At 41.0% G+C, this 13,271-nt stretch overlaps 1 protein-coding gene and 1 long non-coding RNA gene across 15 annotated transcripts in view; one reads left to right on the plus strand and one right to left on the minus strand.

Moving 5' to 3' along the window:
• ZNF521 (zinc finger protein 521) overlaps positions 1 to 13,271 on the minus strand; it is a 230,057-nt gene that overhangs the window by 42,244 nt on the left and 174,542 nt on the right. The gene's annotated exons all lie outside the window — the stretch shown is intronic.
• Positions 865 to 3,390, plus strand: LOC135309454 (uncharacterized). The gene is made up of 2 exons (XR_010369721.1): positions 865 to 2,054; positions 3,238 to 3,390. It is a non-coding gene; the product is annotated as an uncharacterized LOC135309454 (long non-coding RNA).

Consider the following 13,271-nt stretch of genomic DNA (forward strand, 5'->3'; position numbering starts at 1 on the left):
CAGCAAGAGCCCACTGTTAGATTTTGCAATGAATTTTGCTAGGCGAAGCATGCAGATTTGGATCCCGTGATACTTTCACAAATAAGCAACACGTTTTGTTGATGTTCATTTCTGTTTGACTGCTGGACTTGATAAATGACATGGCAGCGGAGAAGAATAAAAATTGCTGTGTTAAATCCTTGAAAATTATACAGCAGAAAAGGTGGGCAGCCTCTGTAGGTCAGCTGGGCACCAGAAGCCAAAGATCAGAACTGGAAATAATAGTTGACGAGGAATACCCACAGAGCAGTAAGGAAACTGAGGTGGGGCAACTAAACTGAAAGTCCTATTTGTGAGCCACCTACCCACACCCGTATCTTTCCAACATTTTATCTCCGTGACTGACACACCCTTTCTCTACCCCCACCCCAAAAAGATTAAAAGACAACAAGCTGCATATGAGGAGAAAAAAAAACCCAAAACCACTTGAAATTGAGTTATTGCAAACAGAAACTTGGCTGATACACCAAAATACCAGCATTTCTCAGAAAATAAACCACTCTGAAGGTCTCAGTAAAAAAGTGACAACAGCAGGGAAAGTCCAAATTAAAGTTTTTCTTTGCCCTTAATTCACTCTGTCGGTAAGATATTACCTCATGTATAGTAGATTGTCTTTGAATGATACATTCTGTGCTCTATGTGCCTGAATCAAAACACTGTCACACCGTGGTAAGTCAAATATGCCTGCCAAACAACAAGTATCACCATTAATTCCACGAGAGGCCCTCATGAAAGAAGTGCAACCTTGCATGGCCAACGTTTCAGTGATATCTTTCCCAGCAGTGCAAAACAAATCAGTGTTGGAAGAGAAGTGTTTGCCTACAATCCTGAACATGTGTTTGCCTTTGTGTTAGAGAAACAGCAGGGAGCTAGCTAACACTGCTAAGAACTCTGCAATGGTTTCAAGCATGGGGAAAATATATTATGATGCAACTCTTATAGGGTTAACACAACAAGAAACAAATGTCCCTCCTTAGATCATTTTACCTGTGATAACAAGAAGAGTGCATATGGAGGGTTGACTGATTTCAGCCAGGTGAATACCAATGGAGCACACAGCCTTCCATGTTGAGTAAGAGGCATGTTTTGCAGTGTATTTTTTAAGATGCCACATCAGTGATACATGCAAAAGCAGCTTGATTTCTCAAACCTAGTGACTTCCATTGGAAACTGGGTGTCCATCTGCATTTACACGCCTTTCAAAAGGATAATCCAGCTCTCTTCAGTGGCACTGCAGAGGCATAGCCCTTTTTGCACCTCTGCTCCCTGCCCATGCATGTCATTCCCCCAAGCCCCCTTGCTGCTTTCACCCAAATATAAATAAAAAGGAAAATCTGCTTCATTACATTTGCTAGCATTAATTGATGTTTAAAAAAGTCTGTTAAAAATAAAGCCCAGCAGTGACATTTTTCTTTGCTAAAGCACGATAGCAGCACATTACAAACATTACAAAAAGGTCCCCTGACAGGATTGTGAAGTTCCACTCTGGCAGTAAAAAGCATCTACTGTATATTCCCTGATTTTTTATTTTATTTTATTATTTATTTATTTATTTATTAATGCATGACAGGTCACAAACACAGATAAAGCTCCCTGTCTTAGCAGCAGGGCTGCAATATTGAATGAGGGAACTGGATGGACGCAGTGTATTTTTAGCATTTGTTTTACCCCGGTCAAATAAGTGTTCCTATTTACTGGTGGCAATGACGCTCACAGCTATTCAATCCCAGCTTGACATTTTCCCTATGGCTGCACCTCTCCTGCTTTTGCATGAGTTGGGTGGTTCTGAAGGATGCAACACTTCATGCCCAGAGGTCCTTATGACATTTTAGAACAATGCATTAATCAGGCTGCTGGTCTCCTGAGGTACAACCAGAGCAGCAGAAAACTAAGGAACCACAGAACCCAGCCCACTCACCCATTCTCCAAGAAATCTCTCCCTGTGCCAGCTGACATACTGGTTTCTGGGAAAACAGTCTCAAGCCAAGTAAAAGACTGCATTGCTTTCAGGGAAGGTGAGCACAGATGCTAAATTAGGCCTGGCAGGGTTGCAAAAGTGGGGAGAAATAGAAACAAAGGGGTCAATTGTTTTCATGTCTCTGGTGTTGCCTACCAGGATAAATATAGCCTCTCTTCTCTTGCCTCTCTCTGTACTCAGGGCTTTGTAAAATGGCCTGAGAATCTGCAGAATCAGGCCCCTAATCCTGCTGCTTGCATAAGCTTTGCAAAAACCTTAATGTCCAGTCCTTTGAATCTTCTTAAAAGTGTACTTTTCTAGACCATCTGAAGATGTCTGAGAGCAAAGGAGATGTGGGCAGCTAAGAAATTCTCTGGTTGTAACCTGTCTGAATTTGAAGAAATGAGAAGAACAGCAGAATATTCTGTCACCTGGCCCTTTTACCCATTCCCCAGATCTCACACTATATTCCAGGCGGGTGGCCCTAGCCCAGAGAACCTCACTGTGTGAGGACAAGCTGCCAGAAAAGAATGTGACTGGGAATACCGAATAAGGCACACATATTTGTGCCCTTTTTCCTGAAACAAATAGTCACTCCAGGCAAGCATGGCAGAACTTAGATGTTGAAGAGGACACAGAGCTGGACAAGATAGAGCTGTGCAGGGGTCCTGACAGCATTTTTTCAAAGCACAAGAGCCCAGTGACAAAAGATAATGGGACATTGGCTCTGACTCCAGAAATAGGTGTTCAAAGCTGTGAGCCTTTAGAAGAGCACAGAGGTAGGGATAAAGGAATCTCAACAAGGAAGCATAAGCAAAGTTAAATAGAAATCTTTGATCACAGGATGTTTATACTTGATAAAGGGGTAAAAGTAACAAAAATAAATATAAGTAAACCACATTAAATCAGTATCCAAAACAAGGTTGGTGGCTGCAGTTGTCTAGTCGGAGGAAAAATAGCGTGGTTAAAGTGAAATGTAACTTGGCTTCTAATAAGAGTACTGGCTGTAGAGGTGGAAAGAAATGGAGAGATCTTTGAGATGATGAGAAGGAAAAAGCAGTGGGATTTAGAGACGGGAATGGGTGGATTAACGGAGCAAAAAGGAGCCAAAAATAACAGGGTAGGAATATTGAGAGAGAACATTACTGACAGGTGTCTGCTAGTTATAATTATATATCTCTTCTAATGCCAGTGTTATATTAGACTCTATCTTAACACAGATATTATTTCTGTCTTTGAAGCTCCTAATCAAAAGAGAAGAAGAAATACTTTCTGCCTTTTACAGGACTTAACAATCAAGCAATGAATCAAGTATGCTGCAGAGAGAGAAGCTATAAAAACAGCAATATGGATACATGTGTATTAATAAAAGATACATGCATATGCATTTCAAATTGCATATAGAAATGATGCTTGAACTGCTACTTAAGCAGGATTGCTCCTGAAACCACAGCCGGAGCAAGTCTTTAATATCAACTTGAATGAGGAGGAGTAGGCATTTTTCCCCTGATCCAAGCCTAATGGGGCTGCACAGGAGAAGAAGAGGTGATTTTATGTGAAGCTGGTGGATACTTTTTTTTGTAGGAGACTGCAGTCAGCTTGATTGTTGTGTTTTACCAGCAAAATAACTGCAGCTGCAACCAGCTACAATTAGGTACTTAGTAATGTGTTAAAAGGTAGCTATGAACACAAAAATGAATTCCAGTCAAGGCAAGCTGAACTTTGATCCTCTACCTATCTTTTACAAAGCAGCACCAAGGGACTATGTTTTTTTCTTAGCAGCTTTCACACTGATACAATCACAACAATTAGTGCTTTTGAGACATGCTGGTGGGATTGACAGCTGGCTTATGACACAGCACAGCCTGGAGACTGCCATTAGATCATCACTATTGACAGGTTATCTGCTCACTCCTCACTAGTGAAAAGTTATTTTGTCTTTTCCAACTTACTCTATTTTTTTTTAATGAAAATACAGTTTTGTTTTATTCACACCTAAACTGATAACACAACTGCGCCCAAAAATGTGTTTCATAAGGGGCAATCCCAATGTTTTACTGCCATCATTACAGACACCCTGCAGATATTTTTAAGGCAGATTTTCTCACCACCATATGGAAAAAAAATGCTGGAAGAGAATTTTCATTAATTCTTTTAACTGCTGTGTAAGCTGTGAAAAAGTGAGTGTGTGCATAGATACACACAGATGTGTATTTTCCTCCATGTCAAATTTACAAATCTAAGCTAAGTTGCAGGGAGCTCTGGTAAAGACCAACTCTTGTAGAGGGAGAGCATCCTAGCTGAACAGGAGATGAACACAAGTTACTCAGGATTAAAAATAAGGAAACCATTCTGCAAATACTTGCTTTCCTCAGATTTGTGTTTCCCAGTTGATTGATTGTGTCCAAAAATGTACATGGATGGTCTCTCTCAGGTTCTATTTTTCCATTATTTTCTACACAATCTGTAATGTTTAGGAAGGGCTGAATCTCAGCACATGATTTTTCCTGTCTGGGAAGATTGTACAGATTATTTTCTTCCACTCAACTGCATTCTCACAAAGTCAGAGTCAGTACAGCTGTCTTTGAGCCCTCTCTCCTTCTGTGACATGAACAAACAGGGAAGACTGACCCTCTGTGTGACACTACTGCAGCCATGTGACTGCTGCATAATGTGGTACCCTGAAGAGACAGGGCTTCATATGTACTCTGAGCTTTCTGGCTTTATCAGTAGCATAAACAACAGCATTCTAAATATATATAATTTAGTTACTTATCACTTTGAGTTAGGTGTGGGGAATAAAAAACCTCTGTTGTCCCGGATGCCCCAAGGACTGTCCCTCTACTGCTACCTGCTACAAGTCCCAGCCAGTGCTGAGTAATCTGGTCGAGCCCAGGTGACCCCAGCACTCTTCCCCAAGCCTCACTTCACAGCACAGGGGAAAAAAAATTCCAAACTGCCCAGCTGACATGCTTTCAGCTCACCTGCGGTAAGACTTGGGATGTGAAGTCACTGTTAGCAGACCAGCATGCAGTGATTTACCAAGTGTTATTTCCTTTGCAAAGTGAGCACTCAGAGTGTCTTTGCAAGCATTTGGGGCGGGGGCTGCTTTCTGCACACCTCTGTACTATCGTTGTGTGTTATTGCAGTGCTGGTACTGAACACCACACAAAACTGCAGTAAATTCCCTGAGTGCTGGTTTGGCTTTCTCCACCAATACAATAAAGAGAGCCAAACCAAGGCCTTCTTCCCGTATGCTCCACAATGCCTCATGATTGCACTGAGCTCCCAATGGACACCCACCATCTCACACATGGCTCTGACACCCTGCTGAACAAGGAGGTCCTCACAGCAGACTTCTGACTGACCCACTTGCTTTTCAGGACCTTAGAAAGGGGCTACCTGTGACAGAATAGCTATCAAAACACTAAAAAGACAAAAGCCTAAAGCAGCAAAGTGCTAAATCAAAATAGGCCATGGGCCTCCACTATCGGTTATGGATATGAGGCACTGCTTCATGATAATGCCTTGAGTAAAATCATTTCAGTACAATAAGATACTTCTTCAGTGGGGAGTGGGCAGGGAGCTAGAAAATGGCTAATGACTTTCAAAAGTATTAAAATAAAAAATCTCTATCTATCTATCTATCTATCTATCTATCTGGATTAAGAAAAGTCTAATGCTTTATAATTTGGAGAAAACATCTCATGGAAGACACTAGACAGTAGCTAGGGGCCTCTGACTGACGGCTCTTGGGTCTTCTCTGTACCTTTGATCTGCATTATGAAATGTTAATGTCCACCACGTCAGGACTTGTTACATAAACATACCCTTTCTCTAACTGCTCAGTCCTGCCCATTGCAACTTCCATTCATATTATACATTTATATTTAAATGCTGACTTGGAGCTCATACCCAGAAGCGCTGACATTTTTTAACAGGAGCAGCTAAACTAGGATAAACTGCTAAATATAATTTATTGATGATAAAGAGCTTGGTTCAGATTAAATTCCAGCAATTTAATAATGAACACATTCACATCCTGCATCCGGAATATGTATATGTATGTGTTTTCCCCTCCTCATTTAACTGGGAGAAGGGGGTCTCGGAATCTGTGATTTCCTGTTGATTAGATGTGAAGCAACCACAAGCACATATTTTTGATATCTCTATTAACAGACTGTTCATGTCTAACTGCAAAACTTGGTTGCACTTCTCTCAACATCTTTGCCCAAGACAGACCAGTAAACACAATTCCTCTCTCTATAATTAGCCTTTTCTCTAAGGGCCCTGAAGTAAGTCTGCATGCCGTAGATTTAATATCCAGTGCTATATCCATATGTGCTGCCCTTGCCTGGTCCCAGAGCATATAAACTCCCCTATTAGCAGCCTTGACTGCTTAATTATGCAGATTTTTTTTGTACCCGCCTGCCTGTAAAATTACTGTGTCTAACCTTTTTTTTCTCCCTCCTCTTTGCACCATGCTGGCCATTCTAATGAAATCGGCATAGGGGAAAGGGCCTGATTTGCAGTTATGGAGGCTGGATCGTACTGGCAATCTGTCCTTAGTGGGAGTTACAAAAGAAGTCAAATGCCTTCATCTGGTTCTCCCCTCTCATCCCCAAGGTGATTGAGTTCACTTCCTGATGCTTCCCAAGTTTTCCTCGGGCTGTCCAATCAGCACATCCACCAGGGAGCCCAGCCTAGCTTGCAACAGTCTCCGTATCTAGTTACAGCCCCACCAGGGACAGTCAACTATCCACCCCCAAGCCTTCAGATGAAAACCTTTTCTAACAAGGCCGCCCAGCGCCAATGAAATAACACACATCTGCATATCCACTGGGTCCCATGTTTCTTGTGCTCATGGATTATGTATCTTGCAGCCTCTAATAAAGAAATGCAGTTCTTTGTTTAATGTTTATCTTGTGCTTGTTAAGCAAATGCTAATGTTGTATCAGAATGCTTTAGTGCTATTTGGGTTTTTGGTGATTTACTACAAGACAATCTGCTGTGAAGTAAATTTAGAGGGGAGGGGGAAGGAAAAAAAAAATAACATTCTGGCTTAGAGGGAGTGAGAGAGAGAGAATGGTTTGACAGAGAAGGAGCAAGAGGCAGAGGGAAAGACGGAGAGTGCAACAGCTCCCGGTACGACTTCCCTAACCTCCGGCTGACATGCCCACTTCATCACTAGCCAGTCCGATACCTGGAGGTACAGAATCAACCCGCTATGATTTCCAAAAGGGATGAGATGATAACTTCCCCTTCAGTGATAAGGTAAACAGTGTCCTGAAGGGTAAACAAAAAATAAAAAAGCCCCTTTTGTTGTCTGCCTTTGTGCCCTGATGGTTAGCACTGTGCTGTGTTATTCACAGACCACAGGGAAGCCCTAGATTTAATTGTTCATGCCTGGCTTTGCTAGAAATAGGCAAAAGAGAATATGAGGTATTCAGAACCCCCTTTTTCAAATTATTTTTTCTTCTCTCCCCCCTTAGGGAAGGGAAGAGAGGAGATTTGGAAGCTGATGAACAAATTAATGTCCTCTATTTACCCTTTGGCAAGAGAAAATATAGACATCCACAGTGCTAAGTGCTCCTGTTAACTCTCCACTCAATTCCTTCAACACTGTTTTGAAAGAAGATCTGAGTTCTGGAATTCTATTTATTTTTCTTCTACAAATGGATCAGGTTCAATAAAATGAACTTTTCCAAAAAAAAGGAGACTTGAGTGCTAACTAGAAATGCAGCTGAGCTGCCCACATACCCCCCCTTCCACACCACCATATACTTTTTAGCAACCAGCCTTTGTCACAAAATCAGTTGATTTTAAGGTCTGCATGAAATGAGGTTGCACAAGATTCCCTGGGTCAAACCAGAATTACAGCTTAAAACAATTTTGTGGATGAACAATTCTATACCTTCAACATGAGAGAAGCCCAAAAGATACTGATGAATTTCAGTATGGAGGTATCTTCTGGAATCACAAAGGTATTGTGCAGTAAGGCAGTAAACTCCTGTTTATTCCCTTTGCACACACGTGCATTCTGAGCACATGAATATCCCATGTTTTATGCTCCTGTTCTCTGAGCATACCTTGTACCCTGTGTCCAAGAGTGTGACAGTATGCGAATGCATCAAAGTGCTACACCTACAGATGTACACAATTACGAATTGCAAACACTAAGCATTTTAAAATCTTATATTGTTTATTCTGGCACTAGAGTAAGCTAGTGTTCTGGACTGAGAACAATGGGCACTGAAAAGCCTTCAATAGAAAAAAATGAAAAGTATGATAAATGGTGAGGTGAAATTATGTGAGCTTTTCTGCCTTGACCCCTTTTTATGTGCCTTGATTTTCATTTCAGTTGGTAAGAGGGACACCATTTTTTGAACCCAATTCAAACCTCTATGTTAGATGTTGAAACTGCTGACAAAATGTGCCTCTTCATAAATAGCAGTTGGATATTTTGGTTCTGTTTATTTAGAAGGAGCTGAATTCTCATTTTGAATGTAAAATCTATTATCATCACCAAGTAGATCCATCTAAGATCATATTTGCTCTATTAAAGTGAAGGAATCTGTCTCCTATTAGCTAGCACAGCACTCTAAATGGCATAAGAACACAAGCAAGCATCCTGTGTTTTTTTTCCACTGCCTTCTTCTTTCCCTGCTGTTCTTCATCCAAATGGAGTAAATTTTCATTTAAGTGGTATACATAATTTTTTTTTTTTTAATTTGGGGTATTACTATACAAAGCCATTGTAAGCTCCACACACTCTGCTAATGCACCATTTATTACTAGATACAATTCAGGGTCTTGACTGTAATCTTTTAAAGCCCCTAATGACCTAGGTTTGGGCTGCATTTGAGACTTGGTCTCCATGTAGAGTCCACCAAGAAAATTGAGCTCAATAGGAACAGCAAACCTGACAGTGTTCCCATTTAAATCCTTCAGAGCAAGGGAGCTTCTCCATAAGCTGACTGTAGGATCTGTATCTGACCTGCTGACTTCAGTGAACTCTACACAACAGCACCATCACCACAAACTGGCTGCAAGGAAACCCTGTCAGAGACTTCATTTCCCTCCTGCAGTCTCCATCAGAGCTACCTTTGGAAATCACGACAGCTGAGAACACTGCTCAGGATATATTAAGAAAGAGTCTCAAGGACACAATGAGTCTGTGGTGTATATGCTTGATCTTAAATATTGGAAATCTTCACCCTCCAGCCTGAGTTCTATAAAGAATGGCCATTATAAATAGGAGGCTTGACCTAGTGGCCTGGATTTGTGTACAGATCACCTTACTGCAATGGTAAAGCCATCTTCCCTAACCAGTTTGTGTTTTTCCAGTTTCCACACCAACAGTCACGTTGGTCAGTAATGCATGTATCCCTGATAGCCTGCAGTTCCCCTTGCATAGCTAGCCATCCTTGTCATCTGTGTGGTATGATAGCAGCAGGTAGAGAGTGGGAGATGTGAGATACTCCTTTGTTACATGCCAACAATCCTTGTCTTTTTTTCTTTACAAGCATTGTAAGAGAGCTGTACATTGAGAGTTGTACAAATATTTTCCAGAAGCATTTAAAAAGCATCTCTTAAAAGTCAATACTGACTGCTATGGATCTAAGAAGGAAAACTGCATAGGTACCAAACCATAGTAGTGATGAGCCTATATCCTAAACAGCCCTATGTACCTGCTTATCTATTTTGTGTTGACAGATCATATCATAGAATCGTTGAAAATAGAGTTGGAAGGGACCTTCAAAGGTCACCTAGAGCATCCCCTGCCTTAAGGCAGGATCAGCTATGCTGTACAATTTAGATGACCTCAAACTAACGAAGCAGAAAGGATGATGGCTAAAATGCCGGTGGATTAAGCCCAGTTCTGAATGTATTGATTACAAGGAAAAGAGCATTTGAAATCTGCTGTAACTGTGCAAGAGTCAAAGAAAACAGGTGGTTAACAAGCTGGTTAATCCAGGTTGTTTGCTGCAGGTGATGGAGTCAAGTGTTTCTGACTGTGAAGAATTATTTTCAGGATCTAGTCAGATCCAGACAGGTTTCTTGTGGCTGTGTAAGCACTAAAGGAGATATAGGGGTGTTTGATAGCTACCTGTCAGAGTCAATTTGCAAGAGTCACCATGAAGTCTTGAGTAATAGTCTCTAAGAATAATGAGTCTTTTCTGCTTGAATTTCAGCCTGTGATGTTTCCTGAATTTCTGGAAGTGACAAGACACACACAGTCAAGCCTAAGAATCAAATCCAAGGGTCTCCTACATAAAGAACTGCTGCTCTCTCAATGTATGATACCAATGACCTAAATATTACAGTGGAGAGGGAGTTTGTGTCCAAAACTTGCTACCTTTGACATTTACCTTCAGTTCTGGGAAATTATTGAGGGAGGATTTATGAGGTGATTCTCCTCACCCCTGACACAATAGGTCACAAAGGCTGTCACTGAAAGATTCTGCTCTGTCATCAGTGATGTCAAGGTGCAAAGGGAGAACCAACACGAATCACAGCATAACCAGGTACCAGGGTAGACAGATCTGTAAACCTTCATCTCTACTGATCTGAACTGGGAAAATATTTTACCTAAGCATCTCATAGGTACTGATGAACAGGACAGAGATGCCAGGCCAAAGCTCTACACAAATAAACAGTGATAATTCTGTACTTCAATAACATTAAAAAAGTTTAATTACATTGGCAAACAATTATTAAGGCTTACCTTCTAAACCTGTTTATTTGGAGAATAATTATCTGTATTAGCTATTCAGGTAATAGTGACTACTAAAAGCTCTTCTCATCCCTTTTGCTTAGCATGAAGACTTATATTTTCACAAGCATATGAAATGATAGAGATACTATCTGCCTTTGCCCCTGGATGTAGGATCTTTGCACCTATGGGGCTTTCACTGCAGGCCCATGCAGTAACTGCAGGTACTGTAGACCATAATAATCCTTGAAGAATGACAGTGTCTCTCTACTGATTTCTAGTTAAATTCAGCATGTTGGCTTTAAGTTTTAGAGCCCTAGCTTATTTGAACTGAGAGATGGTATTTTTCTTCATAGAAAATGTGACAACTGTGGTCAGAAATGCTCAAGTCACCAGCACTATTCTGGCACAACCAAGTGAATACTAATGCCAGGAAGTTTTGCTCAGGGATTTGTAGATTTCGACTTTGTTATCCAAAAGAGTTCAACAGGACTGGAATCTGGTTGCTTTTGGAAATGGCCTTCTGTGAGAAGCTGATTGGCAGTTAGAGGTGTTCATGTGGAAGGTCTGTAGGACAAGCTTCCAACTGGGTAACATTCTGGAACTGGGAAAGGTTTATGTGGTTTAGTTAAATATTTAGTAAACTCTATTCTACTTTTGTGCCATGAAACCTGAGAGCAGCACAAAATCAGTTAATTAAAATTGAAATAGCAATGTCAAACTTCAGAATGGCAGAGCAGCTTCACAGGAAGCAGTCCACCCTTACCCACCTCACTCACATTAACAGCACTGAGCAATCAGATTGCATGACAATATTCTTCTTGCTGGTTTCTGAAGTGATAGAGACAGTCTGTAGGGTGGGCTAAGGTGAATTGTGCAATGTAAAGGAGAAAACAAAATTATTGACTGATCACCTCAAGCCCTCCAATACGGGATACCAGAACTCAATGATGCAGAGTAAAAGCCAGTTAATCACTGTGTAGGAACCCCTTTGGTCATGCTGACAGCTTCAGAAATGACGAGACAATACGCATCAGCAGCGTTTGTGTGAGTGTCAATGTCCCTGTGCATATATTTATAAATGCATCTTCTCTCTTGTCCCAGGTGTTGGAAGGTTCTTGGAGCACCTGAATGGGATGAGTGGTTTGTGGAGGGTGCCAAAGTGTGGTAGGAGGTGGGATATTGTTAGGAGGTGATATTGTGTGGCCCTTCACGCAATATCACCTTCAATGTTCCAAAAGGAGAAATGAGAACAGCTGCAAACCCTACACCACAATGTTGGAAGCAGAATTTTCTGATGGTACATTGCAGCAAACACTACTGCTTTTAGCTGTATAAGAAGTGTCAGAGAATGGCAATCAACATTGTGACAGTTCTTTTGTTTTTAGCTGATTTTTTTTTTTAACAACAAGCTCACTGCATTATTTGAACTCCTTTCAGTCTTAAAATACATACATGCTCTCCCATGCATTTTTCTTCCAGTCTCTGATGGGCCAGTCTTGAGTTTTTGGCTTTTTTTTTAATTTAAAAGCCCTATCAAATACGGGATTTTTTCCCCCTTTCTTCTGAAAACTAATATTGGGGTTGAGGGCCAAACAATATAATGATGCAGTATTACTTGCATTATTCCTGAAGCTATTTGATTTTGACAAGCCCACATTTGGTAATTAACATGAGAATGCCCCCTTGGGCTGTTCTCCTGTTAGCTAAAATATCTTATAAATTACTGTAATAAAAGGAAAAAGTGAACACACTGCCTGTCAATGTTTCAACTTATCTAGCAGGAAGAGAAGACAATGCCATGATCTGGAAACACGCACACGCCAAATGGATGCATAAATTACACTGCCTATGCCCATCTGAACCAGTCACCTGTCTGTCAGTGAAAAATACACACATAATAGTGTGTAGGAAAAGTGCATTACTATTTTTGTGGTATTTCTGTACGTGTGGAACAGCACCTCTCCCAGCCCACAGAGGTATTTCTAGCCCATTACCAGACAGAACAAACTGGAAATTTTTTTTAGTAGAAGTGGTTGCCAGTGTGGAGTGTGTCAGATGGCAGGATTTACCTCTTCACCTGCTCTGTTAGAGGTTGTGTCCATGGGGCTGCCTACACTTGGTGTCATTGGAAATCCTGCTCCAAATAGTCTGAATGCCCCGTGTCTACTGCCAGTTTTGCAAATCCACCCTTCTGGTGCTTTGAACTCAGAGGCCGACAGCCCAGCAGCTAGACTTACATAGCAATTTGTGCTGTCCTGTCATCTGTGGTAGAATAACATCCTGCAGCAAGAATAAAAATCCACTGCTAACATCAAATGTATTCAGAACTGGGCACAAATATAAACCACGCAAACACACCCTGCATATCCCAATGCAGCAGGCTGAATGCCCTTACACAACCTGTTCAAAATAATGGAATTTGACATGAAAGAAAGTACCTTGTATAATACTTCCTGGCAGGTACAATATTTTTCTTTATTTATGAATGCAGATGCTGGCAAAAAAAAATAGAAATGAGTGAAGGGTTTTTTTTTTCTTAGAAGCATATTTTATGGT

Source organism: Passer domesticus, chromosome 1 (assembly GCF_036417665.1).
Source record: "Passer domesticus isolate bPasDom1 chromosome 1, bPasDom1.hap1, whole genome shotgun sequence".
Lineage (NCBI taxonomy): Eukaryota > Metazoa > Chordata > Aves > Passeriformes > Passeridae > Passer > Passer domesticus.